This window comes from Cyprinus carpio, chromosome B7 (assembly GCF_018340385.1).
Source record: "Cyprinus carpio isolate SPL01 chromosome B7, ASM1834038v1, whole genome shotgun sequence".
In the NCBI taxonomy this organism is placed as follows: Eukaryota; Metazoa; Chordata; class Actinopteri; order Cypriniformes; family Cyprinidae; genus Cyprinus; species Cyprinus carpio.
In genome coordinates this window covers 15,572,082-15,584,427 of record NC_056603.1, presented here as the reverse complement: position 1 = coordinate 15,584,427, position 12,346 = coordinate 15,572,082, and positions in this window count along the sequence as shown.

Genomic DNA, 12,346 nt, shown 5'->3' with positions numbered 1-12,346 from the left:
CCTGTCTGGACTTGAAATAATGCGTGTGCTCTTCTGAAAATAAACATGAACGTGAGTCTGTGGCATCACTCTTGACCAGTCAGACTCTGTATTGACTGTGACATTCAAGTGAGCGCTCAGTGCTGCCTGTAGGAACTGTAACTGACTGATCTGGGCTCTGTGAGGTCCTGAGAGAACTGCATAAATAATGCTTCAAGGCAAGGTGACCCAACCTAGAACATTACACGCTCCGCTTGAGCCCTGAGGCTTATATTTATAGACAAAGACTACAGGTACATTGCTCTGTTGCACTCTTCACTTTATTCTTTCCTGTCACAGACAATTTCAGCCATACATTCACACATTTTAGAGAGATGTTATTCTCAGTAGCAAGCTCAAGGGCATGAGTGCAAACATTTTTGAGGGGATTTTGAAGATTTGATGATTCCTAAAATGATATTCTTCATAGGATCCTATTATACTGATTTAGCAGAAGCGCATCCAAAAAGTCACAGGTTACTTGTTTTCATATTTTCAGTTATCACTAATGCATAAACCAAGGACTATCTTGTAGTCTGTTGTGTAATCTAGAGCCTATAATTCAGGGTTTCATTTCATTGTGTCAGAAGTCTGGGCATATCTTTACATTTACTTTTGCCAGACACATTTTATCTAAAACAACACAATATTCTAGGTAGCCTACATAGTTTATCAGTTGCATTCCCTGGCAATCAAACCTGTTTCAGCTATAGGAAAGATCAAGTCTGTAAGCTATCTTCTCCTTTACTTCCTTCTTGTGTATAGAACAACAAAAGTGAAAGCTCACTTCCATCTTACTCTGTTTAAGGACTGGAGACTTAAAAATACCAAAGCTGCAGCATTGCATGAGGTAGTACTGTAAATGTTCTCTAAATCAATGTGAATGCAAATGGCAATTTACTTTAATATAGAAATCTCTTTAAAAAAAATCTAATTTCTTTAATCACAGAAGAGTGTATCTCTAATGCAGGGATTTATTGCTTATACAGTTGAATGTAACCATTCTGAATGAAAAGGTAATTGCATTTTGAGCTGCATTATCACTTATGATCTAATGGTGATTCAATTTCTCATTTTTACAGGAAACTGGGAATGATTTTTAATGAGTAATGTTGTCTAATAAGCCGTAGCTCTGTAGCTTTTGGAAGCCCAACTTGCTTTATGTTCTGCATGACAATTTGCTGTTTCATTATTTTCTGTTTTCCAGGAGGCCCATTGTCTCCAATGACCTCTGCAGGCAATCAAAAAAGCACCATGCTGTTCATTACAAAAACAAATTCTATAAAAATAAATCATAAACCTCTGAAAGTGAAGCTACATGTAAATTTAAGAAATAAAAGCATGCTGCATCCTGACTTTGGTGGTTGCATACATGATGTGCAAGAGGAAACCAGCTGATGTTATATTCTGCATCATAGTCTCTATATATTGTATGATTGCAGTTTTATCAATGTTCTATCTGTTATAGGAATTTGGCTTAGATAAAATTGTAATAAGGGAAATATGGGTCAGAAAGAGTCCCTCAGATCCCTAAATCCCAAAAGAAGCATTTAAATAGTTTTCCCAATGTATTCCTTCGGTTCTCCCACACTCTCAAATGCACTCATTCTGCATTTCCTCCTATTCTTTCGATGACGGCTCATGTCCTGTCGCAACAGTCTCACAAAAGGAAGGGGGAGGTCATTCATAACAGGAAGATTCCAGTGCCATGACCCATCTTTAATCATAATGTTTATATAGAATGGATTGACTGGTAGGCCAACATTATAAGATTCAGTCTACCAAGATCAAGATGGCCTGTCTGCAACACATGATAACTTATCTCATATTAGAAAGGCACTATATTTTCTAAGTAAATCCATTCAGAAATACAGTTACAGAGTCAAAAAAAATAAAAAATAAAAAATAAATTCACAATATATGTCAGGAATTGTGGACTTTGTGAGTGTTTTGTCCCTTCAGGGCACTAGTGAGTCACTTAACAAAACCATGGCTTATGCTTCCGTTGCTGAGTTAAAATTAAAGTGTAGTCTGGTTCTGTGCAGTGACTTGTCTATAATGTGTTGCCAGTTGTTAAGGGAATAAGACTTACTAGTTTCAACAAGCATCACATTTTAGACTGCATCTTGAATGATAACCACCTGGTGGAGAAGTCAGAAAGATCTAGCTCATTCGGTTAGGCACAATAAACCGCAGGCAGTCTGGGTAAGCTCAGGTAGAGGTCAGCTCTTCGCTTGTTGTGATACAGGACATCCTCACCACAGGGAGCCAAAGATCAGACAACAATATTGCAGCTGCAAAACATATACAATGGGGTTCAAAAAGTCTAATGCTAAAGAAGAGTTGATGTTTTTTGCTCTCAAACTGGCATTCATTTAACAAGATTGTTCAGAACATGATGCTCATTTACATTTATGCATTTGGCAGACAGTATAACATTGCATTCAATGTACACATTTACATTTGATCAGTTCTTGATTTCTCTGGGAATTGAACCCATGACCTTGGTGTTACTACATGTTACTCTTTGAGCTCAGGAAAGATCATGTTTATGTTCTCTAGCATGATTTGAGACTGATCCAAGAGCATCTTGAGCATCATTGTATACAAGAACATCTGACCTGAGGAGCTGACATGATCAGTGTCACGAATTTCCACATCTGATTACTTACCAAGAAATAATGCAATTTATTTTACATCATAATATTTCTTTCTTTTTTTTTTCTTAAAATCTTTCTCTGTTTTTCTCTGACTATTTTCAAATCCCAGATTTTGAAAGTAGTCTCAGTCTTCTGGATGTCACTGTAGGTCTGCAGATGACTAAATCTTGGCATTTCTAAACAACAATAAAGCGGTATGATGACATAAAACATTGTATTATATCATACAATAGCTCATTATTTCTAAAGGAGATGACTAATAAATCCATCACACAGTGTATACATGGGGAGAACCTCATCTGTACACTGCCAGTGGCTTGATTTTAAACTATTTACTCAGTGAAAAAAAAAAAAAAAAAACATGAATTCCAGAGTAGCTGTGACTACAGCCAGAGGTCACTATTAAATAATTTACAATTCTCCTTGTCGCCTGTGGGGAGAATGACAGATCACAGTGAGAGAAGTCAAGTTATTTACAGCTCCTGATGTCATCACAAGACAAGGCATGATGATGCTTCTGCAAACACATGTCAACAAGATAGATAATTTAGCTAATGCAATTTATGTTTATTGGGTCTTTGTGGTGTAATTACAAATGCTGATTTAAAAATATTCAATTTAGCTGAAGCACTTGTGCTTTAGAACTTTAGTGCTTTAGACTTCTAAATAACTTTTATATTTTTTTGTAAATATGAAAATAAATACAGTATATATACACTATAAATATATATACATTTTAAGCAATATTTAGGCCCTAAATTTAGTTTTATGTATTTGAACTGCATCCATTTGGATTACACAATTTTAACCAAACCAAACTAATAAACATAATGTGATGCATATTTATCAGGCATAAAGGAACAGGCAAGATTTTTGTAAGAGTAATAATATGCTGAGTGTGTTTTAAATACACAGTAACCAGTTTGATATATTTAGCATCAATAAATCTAATTTGTTTCCATTTCATATATTTTAACTGAATATGGCTTGTTCCACCACTAGCTGGATTTTAACCATGTTAATAAATAAATGTAATTGTTTTCACAATTAACAGATTTATACTAATTCTAAGCTATTTGAATAAATGAATTTTGAATATATGGCTATTTAAATGAAACCAAATTGATGCACGTAGTTAATTATAAATTATAGCAAGTTTTATATGCAATTCAAATACATGAATCATATATTCAGGCTTAAATATATACCCTCAACATATATATATATATATATATATATATATATATATATATATATATACAAACCCGATTCCAAAAAAGTTGGTACACTGTACAAATTGTGAGTAAAAAAGGAATGGAATAATTTACAAATCTCATAAACTTTTTATTCACAATAGAATATAGATAACATATTAAATGTTGAAAGTGAGACATTTTGAAATGTCATGCCAAATATTGTCCCATTATGGATTTCATGAGAGCTACACATTCCAAAAAAGTTGGCACAGGTAGCAATAAGAGGCTGGAAAAGTTAAATGTACATATAAGGAACAGCTGGAGGACCAATTTGCAACTTATTAGGTCAATTGGCAACATGATTGGGTATAAAAAGAGCCTCTCAGAGTGGCAATGTCTCTCAGAAGTCAAGCTGGGCAGAGGATCACCAATTCCCCCAATGCTGAGGCGAAAAATAGTGGAGCAATATCAGAAAGAGTTGGAAGTTATCATCATCTACAGTGGATAATATCATCCAAAGATTCAGAGAATCTGGAACAATCTCTGTGCGTAAGGGTCAAGGCCGGAAAACCATACTGGATGCCCGTGATCTTCGGGCCCTTAGACTGCACTGCATCGCATACAGGAATGCTAGTGTAATGGAAATCACAACATGGGCTCAGGAATACTTCCAGAAAACATTGTTGGTGAACACAATCCACCGTGCCATTCGCCATTGCCGGCTAAAACTCTATAGGTCAAAAAAGAAGCCATATCTAAACATGATCCAGAAGCGCAGGCGTTTTCTCTGGGCCAATGCTCATTTAAAATTGACTGTGGCAAAGTGGAAAACTGTTCTGTGGTCAGACGAATCAAAATTTGAAGTTCTTTTTGGAAAACTGGGACGCCATTTCACCCGGACTAAAGAGGACAAGGACAACCCAAGTTGTTATCAGCGCTCAGTTCAGAAGCCTGCATCTCTGATGGTATGGGGTTGCATGAGTGCGTGTGGCATGGGCAGCTTACACATCCGGAAAGGCACCATCAATGCTGAAAGGTATATCCAAGTTCTAGAACACAAATGCTCCCATCCAGACGTCGTCTCTTTCAGAGAAGACCTTGCATTTTCCAACATGACAATGCCAGACACCATACTGCATCAAATACAACATCATGGCTGCTTAAAAGAAGGATCCGGGTACTGAAATGGCCAGCCTGCAGTCCAGATCTTTCACCCATAGAAAACATTTGGCGTATCATAAAGAGGAAGATGTGACAAAGAAGACCTAAGACAGTTGAGCAACTAGAAACCTGTATTAGACAAGAATGGGACAACATTCCTATTCCTAAACTTGAGCAAGTTGTCTCCTCAGTCCCCAGACGTTTGCAGACTGTTATAAAAAGAAGAGGGGATGCCACACAGTGGTAAACATGGCCTTGTCCCAACTTTTTGAGATGTATTGATGCCATGAAATTTAAAATCAACTTATTTTTCCCTTAAAATTATAAATTTTCTCAGTTTAAACATTTGATATGTCATCTATGTTGTATTCTTAATAAAATATTGAAATTTGAAACTTCCACATCACTGCATTCTGTTTTTATTCACAATTTGTACAGTGTCCCAACTTTTTTGGAATCAGGTTTGTAAATATATATATATATAGGCCTATATTTAAGATTTATGTAGTTGAATCACATATAAAATTAGACATAATATTTAATACTGGTGGTTTTAGTCTTGAGAGTTGAGAGCATTTGTGAAAATGAGGTATGTCTGATTCATCAGGTTCAGTGAGTCAGAAATGATCTTTCACAGTTCAAGTAATCCCTAATAGACCTTAATACAGATGAGCAACATCCGAATTTAAGCCGCTTTACCCTGCGAAGAGCAATAATGTCAAATATAAATTCTGGAAAGTTTCGTGAAACAACTGCCACTGGTTACACAAAGCATGATTGTTGGTTGGATTTGCAGAAGGATTCTAAATGTTGTCAGAATATTTCCATCAAAAGACAGAGCAGTGTGTGTGTGTATCATCACATTTACGTCTTTGTAGAGCTGGTTATCAGCTCCTCTCACCTTCCTGTCTTTTGTTACTCCTTTGTATTGCAGTTGCGGCTCTAACCCTGCAGCTCTGATATCATTCCTGGCAGGAGCTATTAAAAAGGCAGCAAAGTAAAGGGCTTCAGGAAAGGTCAAGCTCTGAGGGTGGGGAGCAGGAATGGAAATGTTAACTGACATTATTAATTGACATCCACATGCTGTGGATATGACCAGGTATAGAGCTCCCTCCTTGAAGTTGATACGGATACTATACTATAGTTTCAAGCGGCGAGTTCATCATCACGTGTCGAGGTAGGCCGTTTTCACTATTTATAAAGACACAACATGTGCTGTGCTTGGAGGAGACGGGTACTGCCTTGCATCTGAGCGCTGCAGGGCATATATCAAGCCATTAGGTTTTGGCAAGCTACACTCCTCATTGTAAACTTTAACCTTGCCTCGTTTTTGTTTTTTATGCTTTCTTCCTCTCTTTCTTTCCCCTCTCTCTGTGTCAGACCACAGGGATTGAGCCAACTCTTGAGATGTGGGCACTGACATTCAGTTATGTAAGCCAGATGAAATAGGGAGGCGAAGGTAGTGTTACGCGACCCAGTAGGAAACAGCAGGATCCCTAAATTCCCATGTGTGATGTCCAAATTCCTTCTGAGGGAGGGATGGTCAGCTATCATCTGTCAGGATAGATACAGAAGAGACAGTTCTCATTGCCTATGCTCTGCACTTTAATTAATAAATTTACTATAACTTTAACTAAAATTAAAATGGAAGCAGAAAACAGCAACAACAACTAATTCAAAATATTAATAAAAATATAATAGTATTTCAGTGATCGAAAAATTAACCCTAGATCAGATTTTTATGTGCCTTTCATTTAACAAAAAAGCTGAAATCTTATTTAATTCATTCATCTTAATTAACTCCTAAGACATAATGCAAGAAACGGCATTATACAGTTTAAAGCAATACTACCTTAGATGACATGTATGTGTTTTCTTTCAGTGCAGAGCCTGCCTGCTGCTGTCCAAGTAAATTTTAGGTAAAGACTTGTCTTGACACTTAACATAAAGATAGAGTGACAGCTGGAGTCTTCTGGGACTGTGTTTTCTCCCAACTGTCATAGGAGTTTCAGCCCCATCAAGCTGAACATCAGATTCTTGACAGGGAGTAGATGAGAGAAAGGCCAAGACTGAGTCGCCTTCCATGCATTTTTGAGGAGTGATTTGGAGTGATGTCATGCCAGATGGGTCACAGTAGTAGCCTTTAAATCTTTAGTGATAAAATGTGAGTCATTTGGAAGCAGTCCATTTAAATCAACAAACAGCAGTCATACAGTGTTGCATATGTGTCGCTATTGATTTGATCAAAATAGATAGAAAAAGACAGCTGTCGTGGGGATATTCATAGCTCTACACATCTCATAAAAATTCCATATAATACAATAACATCCTCTGCCTGAGCCCATAAAATTTTATCATTTCATTTTGGAATAAATATAATGCAATATATTAAATAATACATTTCCATATATGGGAAACTAGCTTATATTTTTCAATAAACTGCAATATGGAACATGTATGGCTGTATATATTGACACACATAAAAAATATACAGCAATGAAGACAAAAACTACACTACATATTTACAAGCGATAGCTTTATTGAAACACTCAATTAATTTCTAATGCGTGGGTTTATATAAAATGGAACAAATATTCATAAACATTTATTTCATTTTATTGTTCATTTCATATATATATATAAATATCATATATATATATATATATATATATATATATATATATATATATATATATATATATATATATATATCATTTTTATATATATAAATTGTGTGATGTGTCTACTGAAAACAACTATTAATAAAATATAAAAAGTGTTTTCTAAAAGCAAATATTTTAGATAGATATAATATATATATATATATATATATATAATATATATATATATATATATATATATATATATATATATATATATATAAAACACTAAACCGACACATGGTTTTATTCAGTATTTTCTGAATATAATCTGCATCTCCAGAGTGAGTCTCCTCCACAGGGCAGTAAACCTCACCCTCCAGCACCTCACCACACAAGTGTTCAGGATATTACTTACCGGGTGTGCAATCTTTTGCCTGAACTAATTGAGCGGCACTGCGCAGCTGTCACCCAGTTAAGATTATCACAGGAACAGTTATAGCTGTGCTGTAATGAATGACTTTGTTAATATAAAAAGACAATGTAAATGACTGTTTAATGTAGATAATGCAGTCTATTCATTTAGGCTGTAAAAATAAGCTAATAGAGGAAGAGTATGGACTTGGACAAAAGGTAAAATAATCAGTGAGAGACATTCGAAAAAACTTGAAAGACATTTTCTTAATGCAGGGTTTGGCATTGGTATTTTGAGAAAATGTGTACAATCTGAATAAAAGCACAAGTTTGGACAGAAAAATGTGGGCCGTACTATATTTAAACTGTATATCTCAACTAGGTGTGCGGGCTATGGTATGTGATTTGCTGATTCAGTACAGCTGTTTAAACAGCTTCAGTTCAGTCTTCCCTACACTTTCCTTCCTGTTTCTCAAGCCCTCACTGGCCAGATAGATCAACATACTGTAGATTCACTACTGTCTTTCATTTACAATGTGAAGGTATGCAACAACCAGCAGACATGGATTTAGCTTAAAATATCTCCTTGGGACAAGATGAATTTGTGTTACAGTAATAGCCTATTATCATTGCATCAAACAAAACTGAAGTGCTGTAAGCAATGTCAATCTAAAACTTCAACCAAATTTAGCCACTGAAGACACCCCCTCGCTTTACAATCCCGCTGCTTTGGTGTAAGCGTGGTATTTTACCTGTCAAGCAAAGCAAGCTCGGCTTCTCATCCCCTAAACTATCAAAACCTCTACTATCAAAAGCCAATATTCACTTTCCTCTTGAATACTTTTTTGCTCCTATGGCTTTTTGGTGTCTGTCTTCCTTTAAGATGTTGATGACAAATGGCAAAACATCTGAACTCATGAAAACACTTCATTGCTTCTAGTTTATGATGTTCTGTGGCATTTAATAATTATTTGAAAAATGTATTTAAATCCAGAAAAATCCTGAACACTTTGTAAATGCCTTGCTATATATGATTAACCACTTTAGTGGAATTATGATTCATGTTATAATTTGCTTTCTCCCTAAACAAGTATGTGTCTGTATATATGAATGTTCTATAAATGTCCAAACTGATGGGTTCCAGGAAGTCTTTAGCTTGTTAAGATCCAGGAAAGAGATCAGAAATCTAAACATCTGGCTCCTAACTAGGAAACAGAATTCCCTGGAATCTTCTTAATAAATCCTGGCATGTCGTCTTTTGAAAAAAGACACACAACGTTCTTATATGGAAAACATTTCAGCTGGCACAACAAACTGACAATCATGAAAAATTCTGTATCGCCGCCTTGGAATTATAAGCTTCTGTCCCCATTCTGAGGAGTTTTGGGATATTGAGCTTCAAAGTTTTTGTGTTCCATAGACTTCTTGTATATAGATCGCGATTAATCGCATCCAAAATAAAAGTTTTACTTTACATAATATATGAGTGTGTACTGTGTATATTTATTATGTATAAATAAATACAATACACATACATATATGTAAACAAAAACTATTATTTTGGATGTGATTAATCGCTTGACATGCAGCTCTAGATAGAATCCTGCTTGTTTTCTAAAAAAAGTCCCAAAATGTACACAGATTACAAAAGAAACATCACATAATGTAAATAAGTTGTCACAGAATAAGTATATGTGAATAACTCAATTTTAACAAAATGTCGGATAGAACCTTATAACTCCAAGGCGACAATATTGATCAAATAATGATGTACTGTACCACGTTGTCAGTATTATGATTAGCTTTAACACCTAAAAAATTAAATGAAAGCATACTTGCATACTTATAGTGTTCTGAAAGTATTTAGTACTCGGTTTCTTCTGAAAGCTGGTAAGAAAAGCCTACAGTAGTACAAAGTATAAGTTGTGCTCACACAGAATGACCCCAATAACATGCACAAGTCAGCAGTCCATCCTAGTCTGTAAGTCTCCAGCAGCTGCCAAGAGAAGGAAAAAGGGTCACAGCCTACAGGTGACCTCATCCAGAGTGCAAAGGAGCGGCTGGTGCTGATCTCATTGCCGGATATGTTATGCTGTTTTACTAGAACCAAATCATTTCCAGACAGGAAATATTCTTTTTTTTATACATGAAGAGTGGAGGTTGTAAGCGGTTGGTGGTGACCTGTCTCAGTGGTACTTCAGTATATTCTTTGAAGGAAAGCTGGACTATCAAAGTAACTGGTGGCTAAAAATGTAAAATTCTCAAAAATGTCCAGACACATTCAGGAGAGTAAGAAAAACAATTATGAAGACTCGCTGTCTTCTGACTGGCAATGTGAGGGGGGAAAAAGTGCTTGAACCCATGACACATAACATTCCCTCTCCACAGACCATTTAGTTTCCTCAAACCTCCACACGCTTTCTCTGTGGTGTCTGTTAGTAAAACATATGGGAACAGTGTTATGCAGCATAACCCAGAGATGTGTCGTGTGCAAGTTTATTAAGTACATGAACAATGGAATAATCATATATGTGGCAGATGTACTACACTTCAATTGCATAGTATGTTCTGTAAATCAGCTTTATCAGATTTTTCAGCCTCAAGACACTTCATAACACCTTTCCATACTATATTGCGTTTAATATGAAGTGTAATCCTTATGTATATGAATTTTATGGATTAATAAAAAACTGATCAAATTCAGTTTATGGATAAAACACTAGTCTGCTTAGCCCCCTCTACACTTACCACAGTATACAGAGGGTGCCTTTGTCTAGATTGCTCAGCAGTGTTTGTTTGCTCTTGTGTGATAGGACCAGCTAAAGGCCAGAGTCCTGAAGAGGTTAACAGGAGAAAAGAGTCCATCTGGCCTGGAGGAGGGGAACCACGCTGGCCTTGGGCCAGCTCAGCTTTATTACATGCCCATCTAGATGAGTGTTCCAGACCTACCATGAGCGGCCCTTCAGATCTTCTCCAGCCAGACCGTCAACATCACTGTTCTCAGGTCAGCCCTTTTCACATTGTTAACCCTCACCTTGTCCCTCCATAAAAACCAGAGGCTTGTACTTCTGCAACTCAAGGGTATGTTGTCAAGTTTAGAAGAAATAAGCAATTGGAAAACACACACCCAAAATAAGCCCCGGTGAGGAAAAAACAAGCCCAAATTAAGCGCCTCTTGTTTTTGGATGGTGCGTTTCATGTAGTCTGCATAGGGCATCGCTTTAAAAGGGATTCTGTTCCTATGCAGTTTTCTATTATGCTCTGCCAAAAAACATTGTTTGTGTTTATTACTTAAACCATTTCTTGTCCCATTCAAAATTCAAAAAGTCCCCCTACTACCCTGACATGTTATTCTAGGACCAAATGACCATCTCAGCATGGTATATAAATGCACTGAATTATAATGGTGATTTTACTGTCATCAAAACTCATGTAAACTCCAGCAACTGTACCTGGCATGATCTAAACAATCATTTTCACTGGCAATTGAAATGTTATATTATTTAAAAATATCATATGTGTGCACTGGTGGCTATGAATTATATGCATCAAACGCAACATTGATTCATAAAGATGCTGGATCAAATTACTTAAGATAGACTGGTAAAAAGAAAAAAGAAAAAAAAGCAACGTAATCTGGACAAATAACAGCACCATTTTGGAGTAAAAGGGGAGAGTTCTTAAAAAGAGAAACACCATCATACACTAAATAAAGCGGTCATACATTTTGTCCTGTGGGTGCCAACCACTAACAAGTCCAAATACACAGCTGTATTCAGGAAATAAACCCAAAAAATCATAACCTATATCTACCCAAATCTATAAGCAACACACAATAATAAGCCCAAGTCGTTTATAAGCAGACTTGGCAACTCTGTATGGTCCACTGCCCTAGTGCAGATGTACAGGATGTATCACTATGAAACAAAAATCTTCTAACAAAAACTGTTACTGTCACAACACCAGCTGATAGCTAATGTTATTACATTGTTATAACACTCTGAAATGAAATAACAAATATAAATGGAACATGGCAGAAATATTCAGAGCTGGGTGAAAGATTCAAGAGTTTGATTACTTAAAATATTCATTTTAAAACATGATCCATTCTTTAAAAATGTAGGAAACTGTGCAAGGTCTTGGAACACGCTTTCAAAAGTTAAACCTTATGGCATCATTAAACTGTGGCCTTATAACACTAATAATGCATTAACATGCTAACTATATGACTGTTTTTTAACTGGACACTGTTGCCGATGTTCATATAAACACTGGTATGCAAAGCCTAGTGTCAATA